A 19,965-nucleotide genomic window follows, 5' to 3' on the forward strand; every position below is an offset into this window, starting at 1 on the left:
GGAAATGAACTGTACATCAAAACCTTAAGAACATGTGAATCATGAAAAGACTGCCTCTTAAGAAATCTAGGAACTGAAAAGAGATGATGCATGGTAACTGTCACAGGGAATATCTTTCTTGAATAATGTAAGAAATAATGTAAGAATGTAAGAAATATTTGATGCCGAATGATTCAAAGGGTTAGAAAAAATAGCATTTTCTTTTTAATTCATTTAAAGAAAGATAAAAACAGATCCTTATAGGTTAAATATAACAGATTTGCAGAGGCAAGGTAAGATTTTAGCTAACATAGCAATTTAACTCACTCTTCTCTCTTTAAATGTTATAATTTTCAGTGCTCATAAGCCAAAAAAAAAAAAAACTTTCCTATTTTTAGTGTTGGTGTTCCACATGAAAACATTTTCTGTGTTCTGAAGAGGAATTTGGACTCGATGTTGTAGTCACCTGCAAATTGACCGTTTTGAGAAGCAGGGGGAAATGGTATTTCTCTAAGCTAAAGGAAAAGAGATCTCTATGAGTATCCAACAGTACATTACACCAAAATTCATGAGAGAGGGATGGAGTTTTTAGTATTTACTATGAATGTTTCATCTAATTGAGAAGAATTTTGTGTAAATTTACAATCTGCTGTTACTTTTCCAATTTTAGAAATTGTTACAAAATCAGTCTTTGTTTAAATATATTTTAAGTGTTTTGGCATTTTGTGTGGGCTGGATTTTAAGAGGAAGCAGTGAAGTTATCATCTCCTCCATTACAAATTTGAATGGCCACTTCCAAGTAATTCCAGCTTTCAGACACCATAGATTTTCCAGCCACCGACAGCCAATGAATTTCATTCACTAATGTTATTCATAGCTTTGACTGTTTAAAACCTGACAGTAGTAACTATAACTAACAGTTGTATTTTGCCTGAATTTTTAAAAAAGGGACTGTACATTTCTTTTAAACTACACATTAGTAAAGAAAATCAGTATATATCATTTAAAGAATATTTTGTGATGGTCTTATCATGGGTAGTCCAAGAAAAAGTTTCACAGTAGTTGAATTTGCTGGTTCAATTTACATGGAATTTGAAATTTTTCTACATAAAAGTTTGAAACAATAGCATCAGAGATTCTATGACTCCAAAATAACATTTATTTCAAAACAGATGTGATTTGTTATTAGTGCAATTGTGTCTCATCTATATCTCTCCATATTGACCTTCAGCCTCAAATATCTTCCCATTTTATCCATCTTCACATGAGTTTCCTTCATAAAACAGAATTTCAAAGTTTGCTACAGAAAAGAGATGGGAAAAGGGCAGAAAAGAGATGGGAAAAGGGGAGAAAAGAGAGTTTCATGATCGCATATACATTTAGAAAACAGGGGCTTCCTAGGTGACACTAGTGGTTAAGAGCCTGCCCGCCAATGCAAGTAGAAGCAAGAGACGTGGGTTTGACCCCTGGATCAGATAGATCCCCTGGAGAAGGGCATGGCATCCCACGCTAGTATTCTTGGCTGAAGAATCCCATGGACAGAGGAGCCTGGCAGGCTGGGGTTCATAGGGTAGCACAGAGTCGGACATGACTGAAGGGATTGAGCACCCAGGCACAGGCTAAATATATTAACAGGATTACTTAATGCAGAATTTTCCCAAACCTCTGATTTGTTGATGAACACAGTGAATCTCCAAGAAGAAAAAGGAGACTGCAGCATATCCCACTTTTCACTTTCATGCATTGGAGAAGGAAACGGCAACCCACTCCAGTGTTCTTGCCTGGAGAATCCCAGGGACGGGGGAGCCTGGTGGGCTGCCGTCTATGGGGTCGCACAGAGTCAGACACGACTGAAGTGACTTAGCTGGAGGAAGCACAAGCTGGAATCAAGATTGCCAAGAGAAATATCAATAATCTCAGATATGTAGATGACACCACCCTTATGGCAGAAAGCAAAGAGGAGCTAAAGAGCCTCTTGAGGGTGAAAGAGGAGAGTGAAAAAGCTGACTTAAAACTCAACATTCAAAAAACTAAAATCATGGCATCTGGTCCCATCACTTCATGGCAAATAGATGGGGAAACAATAGAAACAGTGACAGACTTTATTTTCTTGGGCTCCAAAATCTCTGCAGATGGTGACTGCAGCCATGAAATTAAAAGATGCTTGCTCCTAAGAAGAAAAGCTATGACAAACCTAGTCAGTGACATGAAAAAGCAGAGACATTACTTTGCTGACAAATGTCTGTATAGGCAAACTTATGGTTTTTCCAGTAGTCACGTATGGATGTGAGAGTTGGACCATAAAGAAGGCTGAGTACCAAAGAATTGATGTTTTTGAACTGTGGTGTTGGAGAAGACTCTTGAAAGTCCCTTGGACTGCAAGAAGATCAAACCAGTACATCCTAAAGGAGATCAACCCTGAATATTCATTGAAAGGACTGATGCTGAAACTGAAGCTCCAATAATTTGGCCACCTGATGTGACAAAGCCAGTTCATTGGAAAAGATCCTGATGCTGGGAAAGACTGAGGGCAGGAGGAGCCAGAGGATGAGATGGTTGGATGGCCTCACTGACTCAATGGACATGAGTTTGAGCAAGCTCCGGGAGATGACGCTGTGCTTAGTCACTCAGTTGTGTACAATTCTTTGGGACCCCGTGGACTGTAGTCCGCCAGGCTTCTCTCCATGAGATGTTCCACAGGCAAGAATACTGGAATGGGTTACTATTTCCTCCTCCAGGGGATCTTCCTGATCCAGGGATCGAACCGGTATCTCTTGTGTCTTCTGCATTGGCAGGTGATTCTTTCTTTACCACTGTGCTACCTGGGAAGCCCCATACATACACATATGTATGCATATATACATATATGTATAGTTTCTTCTTTTAAAGAAGACTATAATACTGCTTTATACGGTAAAAACCAAGAAGTGAATTAAACCAATCTTCTAGTCAATTTAAATCTAAATATGAATTTCCTAATTATCAGATAATTTAGATTCGGTGGTATGAATTCATTCTGAAAGGGATCATACTATTAATCCATCACTGAGTTTTAGTGTGTTAAAAAACTCATGCCCAAATACCAATTAAGATTCTTCAGCTGCTAAAGTACTATCAAAAACAAGTTTAAATTATAGAGGAAAATATTTCCAATAAAGCTTTAATCCATAACACACAAAATTCATGGGTTACTTTTAATTCTTCAAACATTATGGCTTACAGAGGATTAAGCAGTATGCCATGCTCTAGGTGATGAAATCTCAGTAGTTCTTTTTAAAAACTTCTTAGAAACAGAACTTGCTAAAATGAGGTTGCTATAGACCTCCAGGAGCTTGCAGTTCTTTAATTGAGAAGTTACATCATCTATTGGATGCCCACCCAAGATACCATGAAGGATAGTGTAATAACATACCAGGCTAATGAGAATATTCTACTAATGAGGATAGTCACAAGTGTGAAAACTTAGGCTAATAAAAATAACCACTGCCGTCATGGCTTAACCACAGATTTTGTTTATGTGCTTTTCTCCCCTTTCAGATATTAATTAACCATCATTTAATAAGCCACAGATGTGTCAAATAGCTATTTTTCTCAAAATTCACTTTTTTTTTTTTTTTAAATTGGTAAAGTCAGTTGAAAGTGCCACAATGTTAAAAGAAAACCCTGGGTGGTAAAACAATTTAAATTTATGAATCTAAATTCTTGATGGCAAAACCAATACAATATTGTAAAGTGATTAGCCTGTAATTAAAATAAATTTAAATTAAAAAAAAAGGAAATTGGAACACACACAGATAAAAAGAAGAAGAATGACACTTTATGATCCATCTTTAACTCTGGACAAAACATGTTGAATGTTCTAACAATTCCCATTGGAACTTGAACATGTGTTAGTTCTCCCAGGGAGTAGCTGGTTCTTTTCATGCCATGATATTGAATTCATTCATATCAATACAGATGTTATAAATTAAAAAAAAAAAAAGAATTTAGGGTCCTATTATCTTGTTCTTACATGGGAATTTTCAGAAGTTTAGTAGATAAAGTAATTTGGCAGTCTCCTAAATATGCTGTCATCAGAGCTAGCCTAAGAAAAAAGTCAAAGAATCATGTGAACTGTACTGAATCAAAACCTACTCTTTAGAAATGGTGGCAAAGTACAAAGTTATTCTTTTCTCCTGAAATCTCTTTTCCTCTAAATTTCTAAAGTCAATTAATGAGTTCCATAGAAAATGGTTTTAGAAAGGTTGAGGATTGTTTCAACAATATATATCCTTGTTAAAACTGTCAAGACTAGTGAGAAAACTAGAGAAAGAAACCAGATTGAACATTTAGCCAGTCAACTCAGGATGTGATGTAACATAGTAATGGGAAACAGTGGACAAAGATGAGTTCTCTTCAACATAGAAAAGTGATATGTGATTTTAAAAGCAGGGAACTACTGGGGGACAAAAGCTGCCAGTGCTCATAAGCGTGAGTCTACAAACATGATAATCATAGTACACATCCATTTTTCTTTTCCGTGTCAGTGAGTCAGTCTGCTCATCAGACTTTCTTCTATGACTTTCTTGCTTCTGATGTATTTCCTATTACAGGAGTAGTACTCATTCATTAAAGATGACCACAGAGGAAAATGGCCAGAGAACCTACCAAAAAAGTAAAATACTGCCAACCTGTAAAAACAAGGTTGCATATATATTTATTCTGTACATTTGATGCCTTTAAATTTCATGCCAAAGAAGTTGGCCAGGGATTTTTTTTTTTTTTAATGACAAGAAAATACCTAAACTTGGTAAAATGGATAGATGGGTTTATTATCTGGGTGACTCATTTCCACTTGGTGATTTTTTTTTTTTACTCTAAACATCTTTAAAGGGTAATGATTATTCAACTGGCATTACTAGATCATACACTGGCCTAGCATGAATATCACTGTCCACTGCCAGTTTATTATGACGTTGGTACTACTTACTGTGGCTGTAATTTGTGAAATATAAACTTTTAAAATACACACACATACACACATTTAACTGAATGGTAATATTTATCACACAAAAAATAGCTTTTGCTACTAAATAATATCTTCTCCCAAAATGTCACGACAGTTACACATAGCACTCCAAGAGGCAGAAATTTCAGAAAAATTACTTTTTGGATACAAATCTTCCTTCACTGAAATGCCTTTCATAAAGATGTGACCAAGAGAAGATATGTGATCTTCAGAATAAATTATAATAGTCATTTTTAGGTAACTTTTTTCCTATCAATTAATGATGTCAATCTTCACCATTAGGCAGATTAGAGACCATGTTTAATTTATAGTCCAAAGCCTTTTTTTTTTTTTTTTGCCACTAACAGCTAAAAGTTTCTTCATAAATAAGGACATTGGACTGGGACTTCTCTACTGGTCCAATGGTTAAAAATATGCCTTCTAGTGCAGGAGATGTGGTTCCATCCCTGGTCAAAGCCCATGGGACCCAACTAGAGAAAAGCCCATTTGCACCACAACTAAAGAAAGTCTGCACCCCACAACAAAGACCCAGCACAGCCCAAAAATTAAAAGAAATTTTTTTTTCCTATGCTGCAGATATTGTTGCATGTGTCTTCTTTTGTTATTTCAGCTCCAAATAGCAAAAGCATTTAGATTATCTGGCACAATCTGAAATCAGTGAATCCATGAAAAAATAATACAGCCACAGTTTAAAATATTTCACTTCTGTTTTGGATTTCTGAAAATGCAGGCAGTGTCTTGTGGTCTTTAACCGCCGTATTCCAAATGTCCACGATATTTAAAAAGAGACATTTTAAAATTTTCAACTTGTAGAACATGTACATAGTACAATATTCAAAAGGAACAAAAGTTGACCAAGAAAAAGAATTCTCTTTCTCACACTGCCACTCAGCTCTCCTCCCAAAATACAATCATTTAAACCAGCATTTTGTGTATACTCTTTTAAAGATAAGCCATTTACCTTTTTTTATAAGTAGAGCCACACACAGAAATACTAGGGAGATGTGTAGAAGAGTAGCGTTACAGCACTGCAAACTCAACATTCTTCTTCCTAGAGCCATGAAAACACAGAGCAATGCACACACACAAATATGAGCCAAAAGTAGTTAAAAAATGATATGAAAAAGCAATTGATGATGCTGTCATAACAGAAAAAGAGAACATAAAAATTGCTAACGTGGATTTTGTGCAAGCACAGCAAAAGGCTTAGGAGAAAGTTGCTTTGCCTTTGTAGTAATGTGGTGCAGTGGACAAAATACTGACTTCATCGTCAGACAGATCTGGATTTAGCTATATGGCCTTGGCAAAATAATGAGTTCTCCAGGCCTATTTCCAACTTCAAAAATGTGATGATAAGCTGCAGCTCATAATCTAGTCCCCAGGATCATGTACGATAATGTGTATACAAGATTTTGCATATAGAATTCTGGTTTTCACTTCTTCGAACACCACATAAAAAAGAACTGCTAAATAACTGTTAAATAACTTAAACATCTTCCATGTTCATTCTTTTAAAAGATAAATGAGGAACATAAAACAGAAATCAAGTAGGTGCAATAAGACTGCATGATGACACTCCCCCACAGTCATGTAAAACCCCAGGTAAAATGCAGTTGGGAATCTCCTCCCAGACTCCCAGAACTCCAAGCCAGCCAGCTGCACAGCCCCACCAATGTCATTCCATCAGCCTTGCAATAAGTTGTCTTTCTTTTTCCAATTGATTTTTTTCTAAACCTCACTTATTAGCAATCGGGTGAGGTTCTCCTGTATTAGAAAATTAAGATAATTTTTCTCCTACAAATAGAATAATTACCCCATATTTTCAATTTAAAAAATTAAATTACCTTCAATATACCCTGTTTACCGAAGCAGATGCAATTAAAATATATTTCAGAATTATGACCTTTTGAAATGAAAACTTTCTAATGGCTAATTCAGAGATATCTAGAAGAAACAGCTATCCAGAGTATGAGAATACCCCATTTTACCAAATGACTACAGATTTATCGTACACATAAAAACATCCAACTGAAAACTCGACTGTTATAGACTTAGGTATCTAAAACCTTGAACTTATCAGAGTTAGGTTTTGAAGGGATTTTTTTTTTTTGTCTTTTCTGTTTCTGGGTTTTTTTTCTTGACCTAGAGGCACTTTCAGGGGTCACACCCTCATTCAAGATCCATTCCAAAAATCTTATCTCATTGAAATGCATTGCATCATTCCCTTGATGCTGGCTATTTAATTCTCTCAACATAAAGTTATTAAATCAAAAAGAAATGAACAAAAAATCAGTAAATACAGAAAAATAATTTATCAAAAGTTTTCCTCTTTCTCTCATTTGTAAGACCGGAAGAAATGCGGGGAGGGATCACTGACAAGCCCAGGCCTCGGATAAAGCTGTAGAAACTCTCCCAGATATGCTTGAAATAAGTATAAATGTGAGTGTTTCTGGCATGGGCCTCAAGAACACATCAGATAGATAGCTTCTTCATAAATTCCACAGATCTGTGACAGTAACAGCATTACTGTAGAAATAAGGGCAAAGAAAGTATCATTTTTATGAAACTATTCGTGGTGTTATAAACAAGGTCATGATAAACTGTGCTTAATCAGAATTAAACATGTAGGTCTGGTTCAGGGTCAAAAAGTATAAGCTTTCTGCAGAACACAATCAGTCATTTTTGTGAATTTGTTCACTGCTAAAAATATACCCTTGAACCACTCTGATACATACTTACTTGGAAATTAGAAGAAAACTTGAGTTAAGGGAATACTGTAGAGATAAGGTTTTTTTTTTTAATATTTTAAAATGTTGAGTAAGCATTGCCTTTTGAAAATGGTATGAATTTTCAATAGAATACACAGACCTGAGTCTCTATGGTGATTAATAAATTTCAGAATGACTTATATGAGCACAGAGCCCTATGAAGGACCAATAACAAACATAGCATTAGTAAGATTACTCATCAATGACATAAAAAAATAAATATAACTGCTTATATCTCGCTTCCTCTCCACCTTCTACCTTTTTTTCATTCTCCCTTAAATCTTCTAGCTCCAAACAAAGTTGTTTGAGGTTCCTTAAAGTTCACGAAGGAAAATAGTGAAAATTTCTACAAGGTATCAAATACCTCACTTAAAGTAATTAGAACTTTTGTTTTCCTTTTAATTATGTTTACAGTCTCTTGTGCCTCACATTTTGTTTATTAACAAAATGGAAGAAATAAAATTCGAATCCATGTACAGCTAAACAACAGGGCTCAAATTAAAATGAAAAATGTTTTTAAATCTTTAGATAGCCTAAGTGAAAAAAAGTAATTTCAACTATCTCCTCTAATTTGAGTATTATACACTAGAATAAAAATTATTATCAACATTAATTCACTATGATATTTTATAAATTTTCTCAATTAGTTATCTGTTGCAAATAATAAGGGTGTCTAACATTTATTACATATTTATGAGCCAGATATATATTTAATTTAATCTTCATAAGAACTCTGTAAGTATTAGGATGCTTTATTTAACAGACAAAGAAAACAAGGTAAGAGAGGTTAAGTGGTTAAAACTTCTAGCTTCCACTGAAGAGGGTACAGGTTCAATACCTGGTCAGGGAACTAAGTTCCTGCATGTCAGGTGGCATGACCAAAGAAAAAAATTATTTTAATAAAAATTAAATTTAAAAAAGAGAGAAGTTAAAAAATTTGTCAAAAGTCCTATATCTCCTAGGTTGCCTGAGATCAGAACGTTGGTCTAGCTGACTCATGTTTCTTCAATAAAGAATGATTGTTTTCTCTGAGCCTTAATCAAATCCAATTCTAAGAAAAATATAATGATACTTTTCCATAAAGGGATTTATGATGTTGCTGATGTTTTCTGTAGGATTTTTCTTTGAATGAAAGGAATCAGCCTTTACAATCACCTTTAAATTATCCAATACTAATAAAACAAAGTTAGAACTATTACCCATGTGACATGTAATTTTTTACTTTTTTTTTAAGTTTTGCGTTTTGCTTGGGCTCTTTGAAGGACATACACTAAGTTTATTGCATGATGTACAAATCTACTTAAGTTTCTAAGCAGTTTGGCTTAGATGGGATCAAAAATTTGAGTATCCAGCACTCTGTCATTTACAATGTTATATACATAATTATGGCCTAATTTTTGACAATTATAAAAAGCTAATGGTAGCTATTATTATAAATAGTAAATTGGAAAAAACATTTAAATTAGACAAAATTTAATAAATACACTTAAATGAAATTATTGAGGAAGGAACAGTTTTATACAAGTAAATTTTACAGGAAGTTTAGATGAACTATTTTAAGTGAGGCCATGTGTTTTCCAAAGATCCTGGATACTGTTCCTTGGGCCACCTGAGCTCTGGGCTATAACTGGAAGAATGGAGCTTTCATATGCTTGTTCCTTTTAGAGCAACCAAGTTAAACCCAGATAGACTTTTTTCAGCCAGAGTAAGAATCTGCTCTTTCTTCTAATTTTTGGTCGCTGCTACTATTCTCAGCTGACAGGTGTCTTCCTGTTTACTGTACCTACCCTTGCCCTCTGCTCAGCACTACCCCCTGCTTCTGACCTCCATCATCTACTTTCCCTGCTCTTCCTTTTCCCTTTGTTCTTCTGTCTTCAACTGTTTCTCCTGCTCTTCTTGGCTTTCATCCCACAAATGTGACATTTTGTGAACTTTACCAGCTTGCCACAGCAAAATCTTTCTTTTTTAATTGATGAAGCAAATGAGAAGAAATCCTTGTTTGAGCTTTCATTCTTTGCAGACATTTTCATGGTTTTCAGGACTTAAGGGAAGTTTCCTGCTCTCAAAGGCTTTTGTTGTATCTTCATTGGAGATCAATGCTATCCTTATGTGCTGAGTGCAAGTTGTATCCACTTGGTTAAACCGGAACTAAATTTCTTGGAATTTCCTTTTCTGCAAGGTTCCTAGTTAGCATAGTCCACAAGAAGCATTTGCACAGGAAGCCAGAAGTGAAAGACTGACCTTTTCCCTTTATATTCAGGAGGTCAATGCAGGGCCTCAGGCACTGTTGCTTTATCTGCTGGTTTGTGGGTTGGTGGAGGGCAGCAACCAGGCTGACAGCTTCTGCTAAAGCGTTTCTGAATCCCAGGTCAGGTGCATTAAAGGGCACTTGTTCTTCCTGCAGGACACTCACTTATGGAAGCTGGAAGCTTACAGGTAGTGACAGGATGAGTATCGCACCTTCACTCTCCCAATTCAGGGCTCTATCAGTTTCTCAGCCATATGTCAGGGGCCTTAATCACCACCCATCTCCCTCTATTACACTAACAGTATCATACCAACTGGATTAAATGAGCAGGAAATAGTTATGACCCCAGACACATGTGTGTTACTACTGTGAGCCAGCTGGTGAGAAATAAATCCTATTGAAATTCAGTGAGATCTCTGTAAGTCAGTCTTCCAAAGTGAATTACAAGTTGCTGTGTCTGCCTCTCCCTACCATTCATTAAGAAAGAGACATAATGCCGCTAGACCTCCTTGGATTTTAAAGGCAACATACTCAGTGCTTGAAGGTGTCCCTCCCACAGAGCAACTTGAAAAGTTCTTCAGTGTTAGTGAGGTCCAGAACAGATTGGCAGCATGCCCAGGCTGCCAGTTGCAATGCTATTTAGATTGTATGGCCCCACAGATCTGAAGGAGTTTAAGTGTCAATGGTAAACAAGGATATTGTATGCGGCTTTTGACAGTCCCCTACAAGTGAATTTCAGTATAAAACACTCAGATCTTGTTTTAAAAGCTATTCCTTCTTCAGTAGAAAGTTAGTACCACTGTCCTTTTGAAAATCAGATTCTCATTTGCCACTGAACCTTAATAGAGTGAACCCTTGAACATGGGCCACCAGATTACCATGAGACTTGAGTGTTTATCATGTTTTTTATGTCCTAGTAAGCCGTAAAGCAGGGCACGCACAGCAGTACTCCATCATTATATGAAAGAGATATGCAAGATCTGACTTGATCAGGTCCTGAAAATACAAAGAAGGTGCGTGAGTAAGTGGCACAGATGCTCATGACCCATATTTCTGCCACAAAGCCTCCTCCTTCTCCACCTTAAGGGGAGTTTCCTATGATTAGCTAATTGGGGAAGAAAGAACTGGGGCTTGGGTTGTAGATGATTCTGCACGAAAGGCTGGCTGTACCTGACAAATGAACAACTACAGCAGTTCCAATCTGAGGAGCCTTGAAAGACAATAGTGAAGAAAAGTCCTCTAGGTGCACAGAACTTTGAGTAATACAGCTGGTTGTTCATTTCACCTGGAAAAGGAGATTGCCAGAAATGTGGGTCCACTCTACCTTGTCTGTAGCAGCTAAGGATTTTGCTGAATGGTCAGACAGTTGAAAGTAACACAACTGAAAAATTGGTAATATAAAGACCTCTCTGAATGTGCATAATATGTGAAGATATGTATCTACGTGGTCACCAGAGAGAAACCTCAGTGGAGGATAAGACAACCTGTCATAGGTACAGTAGTCAGCCTCTTTCCTCAATCATCCCTGCACTTGACCAATAGGTTCCTGAAAAAGTACCATTCTTAAAGAATCAACAGCCAGGATGGAATTAATACACAGTCAGAGCAACATGAATTTCCTTCACTGATGGTGATCTGATTACAGCCATGGCTGAATGCCCAATTTGACAGCAGCACAGACCAACATGGAGACTGCAATATGACACCATTCATCTGGGGAAAGGGGAGGGAATGGAATCAGCCTGACTTGTAGAGTCTCAGTTCCCTGACCAGGATAAAACCAGGCCTGGCAGTGGAAGTGCAGAGTCCTAACCACTGGCCTGCCAGGGAATTCTCTAGTGGTAGATTAATTGCATAAAACCATTTACATTATGGAAGAGGTAGTGCTTTGCTCTCATTGAAATAAGCACTTATACTGTACATAGATTTACTTTCTTTCCCTACAATTCTTCTGCCAAACTATTATTTTGTAACATACAAAATTCCTTCTTCTCAGCACTATTCTAACCAAGAAACTCATTTTACAGCCAATGAAATGTATAGATGGGTTCATGCTCATTGAATTTACTATTTTTTTTTTCCATCTTCTCTGTCATTGTGAAATGGATGAATGATCAAACAGTGGAATGGACTTTTGAAGACTTTTGGTTCTGGCATCAGCTAGGTGCCCACACCTTGCAGAACTGCAGTGGCCTCTGGAATGGAGTATATATACCTTCATTCAGAGACAAGTATATGATACTATTTCTCCCCTGGGCAGGACTGAGGTCTCTGGGAATGAAGAGCTTATACAAGGAAGTGGCTGCTCTAACGGTTATCACTAGTGATCACTAGGGCTTCCTTGGTGGCTCAGATGATAAAAAATCTACCTGCATTGCAGGAGACATGGATTCAATCCCTGGGTCGGGAAGATCCCATGGAGAAGAGAATGGCTACCCACACCAGTATTCTTGCCTGGCAAGTTATGGACAGAAGAGTCTGGCAGCTTATACTCCATGGGATTGCAAAGAATCAACTGAGTGACTAACACTTTCACTTCAGTGATCATAATGAGATGTTTGCTTCCTGTTCTTGTTCTCTGAGCTCTATTGGTCTAGGGTAAGTTACCAAGAGAGGAAGGAAGGCTTCTACCAGTGAGATGCGTCAGTGGTTCCATTAAACTGGTAATGAGATTTTCACCAAATCTCTTTTATATTTCTTAAAGAATCAACAGGTAATGGATAACATGACTAATCCTAAAGTCAAGGGGAAATTGAGTTACTACTATGCAATGAGGGGAGAGAGCAGTATGTCTGGAGTGTAGATTTTCTGAGATGCCTATTAGTCTCCAAGGAGCTTTAAAAAACAAACCAACAAAAAAACAGAATAATGCAATACCAGTGGGACTGCATAAGACCTAGAACCTTTGAGGATGAATACTAGTTAACATCATATCTCAATATTAAAGTTATTGTTTAGTCACTCAGTCATGTCTGACTGTTTCACGACCCCATGGACTATAGCCTGCCAGGCTCCTCTGTCCATGGGATTTCCCAGGCAAGAATACTGGAGTGGGTTGCCATTTCCTTCTCCAGGAACTCTTCCTGATCCAGGGATCAAAACCAAGTCTCCTGCTTGGCAGGCAGATTCTTTACCTCTGAGCTCGCATCAAAGGGGAAATGTAATTCAGTTAGAAGAGACGTGAAAACCATTGAGAGATAAAAGATTTTATGTGTTTTATATCTTTATGTCTTTATGGGGGGGAATGTTAGTGTGTTTCCAGTTATATAAGAGATGATTGTTTTATGTTAGGTGGATATAAGATTCTCTTGTTGCCTTTATTTGGAAGTTAAGCATGGTTTAAAAAGATGTTTTTGGATGTCAAATTAACCAAGGTTAAACTATGTTGGACTTGTATTATGCCCGTATAAATAAGCTAGAACTTCAGTACTTAGAACTCCCTTTCCTGCATAGTTCATAGTTAACATGGGTCACACCACATGATGTGGAAGGTGGAAATGAAAGAGCAAACGTATTCCTCAAGAAGCTGGTGCGGGGAATGAGACACTGCTGAATCTCACACACGTCACTGCTTTCTCCAGATGGGCCCTCAACATTTCTGCTCCTCCTGAATCTTCTGATTCAGCTTCTCTCACTTCTGAGCTAAGTGTGTGTTTAGCTCCCAGGAGAAGGACTTCGATTTCTTTTGAAAAATGGCCCCATCCTGGAAGCTGGGAGTTTGGAGGCCAAGAAAGACTCAACAGGAGTTCCCGTCCTTCCTTGTGGTTTCTGGCTTAGCTTCACAAGCTCTGGCTTTTCCTTACTTTTCCCATTTCACATTCATCCACTCCTTCCAACTGCCTGCCTTATGAAATTCAGACTCCAGCACCAGACACAGGAAACAACAGCTCCCACAGTGATTTCACAAATCAAATCCCTACTATAAATCTTTTATTTTATGTGTTTAATTTCCTAGTGTCCCTATTTCTCTGATTGATACTCCTTTAAGTCAAAAGCCTGGTTGCCAGATAATCAGAGTGTTTTCTTGTTTGTACAGCACAACAAAAGGCTCTAGAAAAAATCAGAGAGGGACTTTTCTGGTGGTCCAGTGGTTAAGATTTCACCTTTCAATGCAGGGGTTCCTAGTTTGATCTCTAGTTAGGGAGGGAAGATCCCACATGCCTTGGGGCCAAAAAACCAAAACATAAAACAGAGATGATGTTATACTGAAGTCAGTAAAAGACTTTAAAAATGATCCACATCAAAAAAATCTTAAAAAGAAAAAAAAATAAAGATAGGGAAGATTATTCTTTTTCTTTTTTTCTCTATTCAACATGACTTTTGGGATCTCAGTTCCCAGGGATTAAACTCTAGGCCAGGGCAGTGGTACTGGGGCGGGGTGGGGGTGGGGAGTGAGAGATGAATTGGGAAACTGGTATTGACATATACACACTACTATATATAAAACAGATTACTAAAAGAACTGCTTTCTTGGAAAGGACCCTGATGCTGGGAAAGATTGAAGGCAGGAGGAGAAGGGGACAGCAGAGGATAAGATGGTTGGCTGGCATTACTGACTTGATGGACATGAGTTTGAGCAAGCTCAGGGAGTTGATGATGGACAGGAAAATCTGGCGTGCTGCAGTCCATGGGGTTGCAAAGAGTTAAACATGACTGAGCAACTGAACTGAACTATATAGCACAAGGAACTGTACTCAATAATCAGTAACAGCCCATATAGGAAAAGAATCTAAAAAAGAATGGATATAAGGCTGAGCACTGAAGAACTGATGCTTTCAAACTGTAGTGTTGGCAAATACTCTTGAGAGTCCTTTGGGCATCAGGGAGATCAAACCAGTCATTCCTAAAGGAAATCAACCCTGAATATTCACTGGAAGGACTGATGCTGAAGCTGAAGCTCCAATACTTTGGCCACATGATGTGAAGAGCTGACTCATTAGAAAAGGACCCTGATGCTGGGAAAGATTGAAGGCAGGAGACAGGGATGACAGAGGACAAGACGGCTGGATGGCATCACCAACTCAATGGACATGAGTATGAGCAAACTCCAGGAGATGGTGAAGGACAGGAAAGCTTGGCATGCTGCAGTTTATGGGTTTGCAAAGAGCCGGACATGACTGAGCGACTGAACAACAACAACTCATATGTATATACTTATTTACATTTATATACTGCTACTGCTAAGTCACTTCAGTTGTGTCCGCCTCTGTGTGACCCCATAGACATCAGTCCACCAGCCTCCCCCATCCCTGGGATTCTCCAGGCAAGAACACTGGAGTGGGTTGCCATTTCCTTCTCCAATGCATGAAAGTGAAAAGTGAAAGTGAATATATTTACATATTTATATATAAATATATGTATTTATATTTACAGTGTGTTAGTTTCAAGTGTACAGCAAAGTGAATCAGTTTTAACTTTTTTTATTAGAGTATATAGAACAACTATATACTCTAATAAAAAAAGTTTCATCATCCCTAAAAAAATAGATAATTAGTCCATCTATATAATTTTATTCTGGTATTATCCTTTGATTACTTTATTAATATGCTTTAACTATCCACCTAAAATCTACATTCTTAAAAGCCAGAAATGTATTTTATTCCTTTAAAAAAATCCAGTAAGATAAAGATTTGGGTACATAGTAAAAAAGAGAAAAAAAAGATGGGAGAAAATGGGAGACAAGGTCCTTGCTTTCAAAGATTCAAGAAATTAAAAAAAAAGCTTTTCACAATGATTCCTGATTTTAAACTATATCAAATATCAAAATTATTTCTTGCAGTAATTTTAATTCTGTTGTTTTAGTTGAAGGAGGTAGGCTGGATCCACAAGTGACCCAGGAGTATGCTCTGGAAATTATTGTTTTTAAGAATATTTACGACTTAGGTCTCCCCTGATGGTCCAGTGGTTAAGACTCCATGCTTCCACCACAGGGGGTGTGGGTTCAATCCCTGGTCAAAGAACTAAGATCCTGCATGTGGTATAGCCAAAAAAAAGAAAAAAGGATATTTGCCACTTGAGGTCGTATTGTTATTATATGACTTTTCTCTTTAAAAAATTAAGTGCAGAAAAATAAAGTCAAGCAGTCTTAGGAAACTAGTAGCTTGATTTATAATAATGGAGCACTTTTATCCCATAATATACCTTTAAGCCTATTCCAGAAATGGAACACTTAAGAGTAATCAAAGATTGGTTGAAAATTAAACCTCAAACTCTGTTCAGGCTAATAAGGACAAGGTGGCAAGAACCAGGCAACAGTTCTACAGAAAGGTGAGCATTTCTCCAGTGAAAGATGGATCTCTGTGTCTGGGACACCCAGCTTATTTTATATGTGGTAGGACAACACTTCCCGGACTGTCTCAGCATATACCACTGGCTATCATGGTGGTTATGTATCAGCCAGTCAAACCTGCATCAAAGGCCATCTGTCTTATTTGATAGTTCTGCCTGTCTCTTAGCAAACTGTCATTTTTATTTCTTAAAAGAAAAATCCAAGTGAATTCTGTGTGCAAGCTCATCATCCAGTGTATATATATCTGCTAAATTTGAATTCAACTAAAATTTAGTGTATATTACCTTTAATATGATGTGAATCTGCACCCCCAAAAAATTAAGGTAGATAAAACATTCCAATTCAAACTTTTCACTAAAAGCAAAGACTTAAAGGTTTTAGATGACTGCAAAATTATCACAATGGTACAAAGTATCACAACTTTTAGTTCTTAAAGGCAAAAGTGAAACTGATAAAGATTTACCCCTCACATTTTTTTCTTCTTTCCAGGAATGAAATTTTATACTCAGTAGGTTTTATATTTCTGGTTATTGCAGTCAATTCTCTTTGCTTTCAAAGCTCATTTGAGTAACCTGAAATTATCCAAAGATGCTGTTTCCATGAGTACTCAGTCACAGTCATGGTTACTGATATTCTGCCAAAAGATTCCATATGTCAAAATTATGGTATGGCTGGCAGTTCACAGTGAAATATGAATTATGTGCTGTTCCAGAGGCTATTCTCCCAAGGAACATGTGTTACTATCAAGGAGGGAGTCTTAGTCCTTTCTGGCTGCCGTAACAGAATATCACAGACAGGGTAGCTTATAGGCAACAGAAATTTATTTCTCATAGTTCTGAGGTCTGGGAAGTCTAAGATTAAGTCACCAATAGATTCAGTGTCTGGTGAGAACTCACCTCCTGGTTCATAGTTTTTTTGTTGTATTCTCACATGACATAAGTAAGAGAAAGAAGTTCTTTGGGGTCTCTTTTCTAACAGTCCTTATCCCATTCATGGTGGCTCCACCTTCACTGGGCTTCTCTAGTGGCTCACTAGTAAAGAATCCACCTGCCGACACAGGAGATGTGTGTTCGATCCCAGGGGTGGGAAGATCCCCTGGAGAAGGAACTGGCAACCCACTTCAGTAATCTTGCCTAGAAAATTCCATGGACAGAGAAACCTGGTGGGCTAGAGTCCATGGGGTCACAAAAGAGTCAGACAAGATTTAGCGACTAAACAACCACCTTTATGACCTAATCACCTCCCAGTGGCCCCACCACCTAAGACCACCACGCTGGAGGTTAGGCTTCAACATGTGAATTTGGGTTAATAGAAAATTCAAAAGTTTCACTGAAAGCAAAGGTTTAAAGGTTTTATATGATTGTAAAATCATCATAACGGTACAAAGTACCACAGGGTTACTAGGGTTAACCTAATAATAGCAGAGGTTAACAGGTAGATTAAAGGAAGAAGACATGTACAGCTGGAGTTACATTGCACCTGAGGCCCAGGAAAGAGAAAGGAAACTGTAACGTCATAGATTTAATTTACCTCTTGTTTTTCCCAACTGAAGATCACAATCCAGGTTCCCAGTAATACTCTCCCACAAAGTATATAAACACTATGTGAGTCTATTCCTGGAAATACTCAGAGGAACACACTTCTTAATCTCCCACACATTCAGTTACTTTCTGATTGCTTATGAGAAGTTTTTTCAAAACTATCCCTGCAAGATTCTCTCAGCTCAAGAAGACTCTAAAAAGTATGGACTCCCTAAATAAAGTCTTCAATAAGGTGATTCTGCCTGTGTTCAGTATTCGAGTGTCGTTGCTATAACTATATAGCAAATTTGGGTTTATAAATTATTTTATGTACAATATCTTCTTTGGTATTTTCAAGGATCCTTTAGTCAGAGTAGATTTATGTTTTCCCTATTTTTAAATGCAAAAACAAACTAGTTATAGCTAAAGTCACAATTGAAACATAGCCAGATCTTTTAAACTAAAATGTTCTAATGTTCTTCCTGACCATGCTGCTTTTAACAGCAGGGTATTCAAACTGTCTTCCATAAATGACAATCAAACTGAAGTTTTCAGGGCACAAAATAGATACTGACCAAAATGTGAGACTGCAGAACTAGGAAAATTTTCACAACCTATTCAAACTCGTGCTTCATGCTAAGTCGCTTCAGTTATATTCGACTCTGCAACCCTATGGACCACAGCCTGCTAGGCTCCTCTGTCTACGGGGTTCTCCAGGCATGAATACTGGAGTGGGTTGCCAGGCCCTCCTCCAGAAGATCTTTATGACCCAGGGATCAAACCCATGCCTCTTATGTCTCCTGCATTGGCAGACAGATTCTTTACCACTAGCACCACCTGGAAAGCCCTTCTAAATATTTCACAGTTAATTCAGAGGACTCCTCTGAGACAGGAATTTCAACTAATTCCTATCTTGTGGGGAAGAATAAATCAAAGCTTAAAATGGAATACTGCTACTGCTGCTGCTGCTGCTGCTAAGTCACTTCAGTCGTGTCCGACTCTGTGCGACCCCATAGACGGCAGCCCACCAGGCTCTGCCATCCCTGGGATTCTCCAGGCAAGAAGACTGGAGTGGGTTGCCATGTCCTTCTCCAATGTATGGAAGTGAAAAGTGAAAGTGAAGTCGCTCAGTTGTGTCCGACTCTTTGCGACCCCATGGACATGTAGCCTACCAGGCTCCTCTGTCCATGGGATTTTCCAGGCGAGAGTACTGGAGTGGGTTGCCAGTGCCTTCTCCAAAATGGAGTAATAAGTTCTAAGAAATCAAATAGCGAAGAAATAAACCCAATAATTCTTCACCCAAGACTAACACTCAGTTCAGTTCAGTCGCTCAGTCGTGTCCGACTCTTTGTGACCCCATGAATCGCAGCACGCCAAGCCTCCCTGTCCATCACCAACTCCTGGAGTTCACTCAGACTCACGCCCATTGAGTCAGTGATGCCATCCAGCCATCTCATCCTCTGTCGTCCCCTTCCCCTCCTGCCCCCAATCTCTCCCAGCATCAGAGTCTTTTCCAATGAGTCAACTCTTCGCATGAGGTGGCCAAAGTACTGGAGTTTCAGCTTTAGCATCATTCCTTCCAAAAAACTAACACTAGATCAGGGTTAATCAGGAAACTGTCTGTGAGGGACTTTTCCATCAGTACAGCAGTTAATACTTCCATTGCAGGGAGCATGGGTTTGATTCTGGGTTGGGGAACTAAGATCCTGCAGTCAAGGTGCATAGCATGACCAAAAAAAAAAAAAAGATTCTGTCTGTGAGCTACTTGTATCAGAAACAGCATGTGGTTTGTGTGTGAAGGTAATCAGTTCCTGGACTCCAGCACAAATTTATTGAAACAGCATAGGGACTCTGCAATCTGCATGTTGACACAGTCCTCAGGCTATTCGTATGTACACTACTGTTTGAGAAGTATTTCACTGCCCAAGTTGTGTTTCCATGAGACAAAAAAGAAGCTACAAAAGTGATAACAAGACTCTGAGAGATTCAGAGCTCTGGCCAGAAATACATACACTATTAGGCTGTAATGTGAACTACACACACCTAAAGTGAGGTCAGTTAGAAACAAAGGTTTAGCTCACACCACCGAATAAATAAATGCATTCACATGATGCCATTTGATTTAGTAGTATCTTGTTTTATTCATCTATAAA

The sequence above is a fragment of the Bos indicus genome, chromosome 9 (assembly GCF_029378745.1).
Source record: "Bos indicus isolate NIAB-ARS_2022 breed Sahiwal x Tharparkar chromosome 9, NIAB-ARS_B.indTharparkar_mat_pri_1.0, whole genome shotgun sequence".
In the NCBI taxonomy this organism is placed as follows: Eukaryota; Metazoa; Chordata; class Mammalia; order Artiodactyla; family Bovidae; genus Bos; species Bos indicus.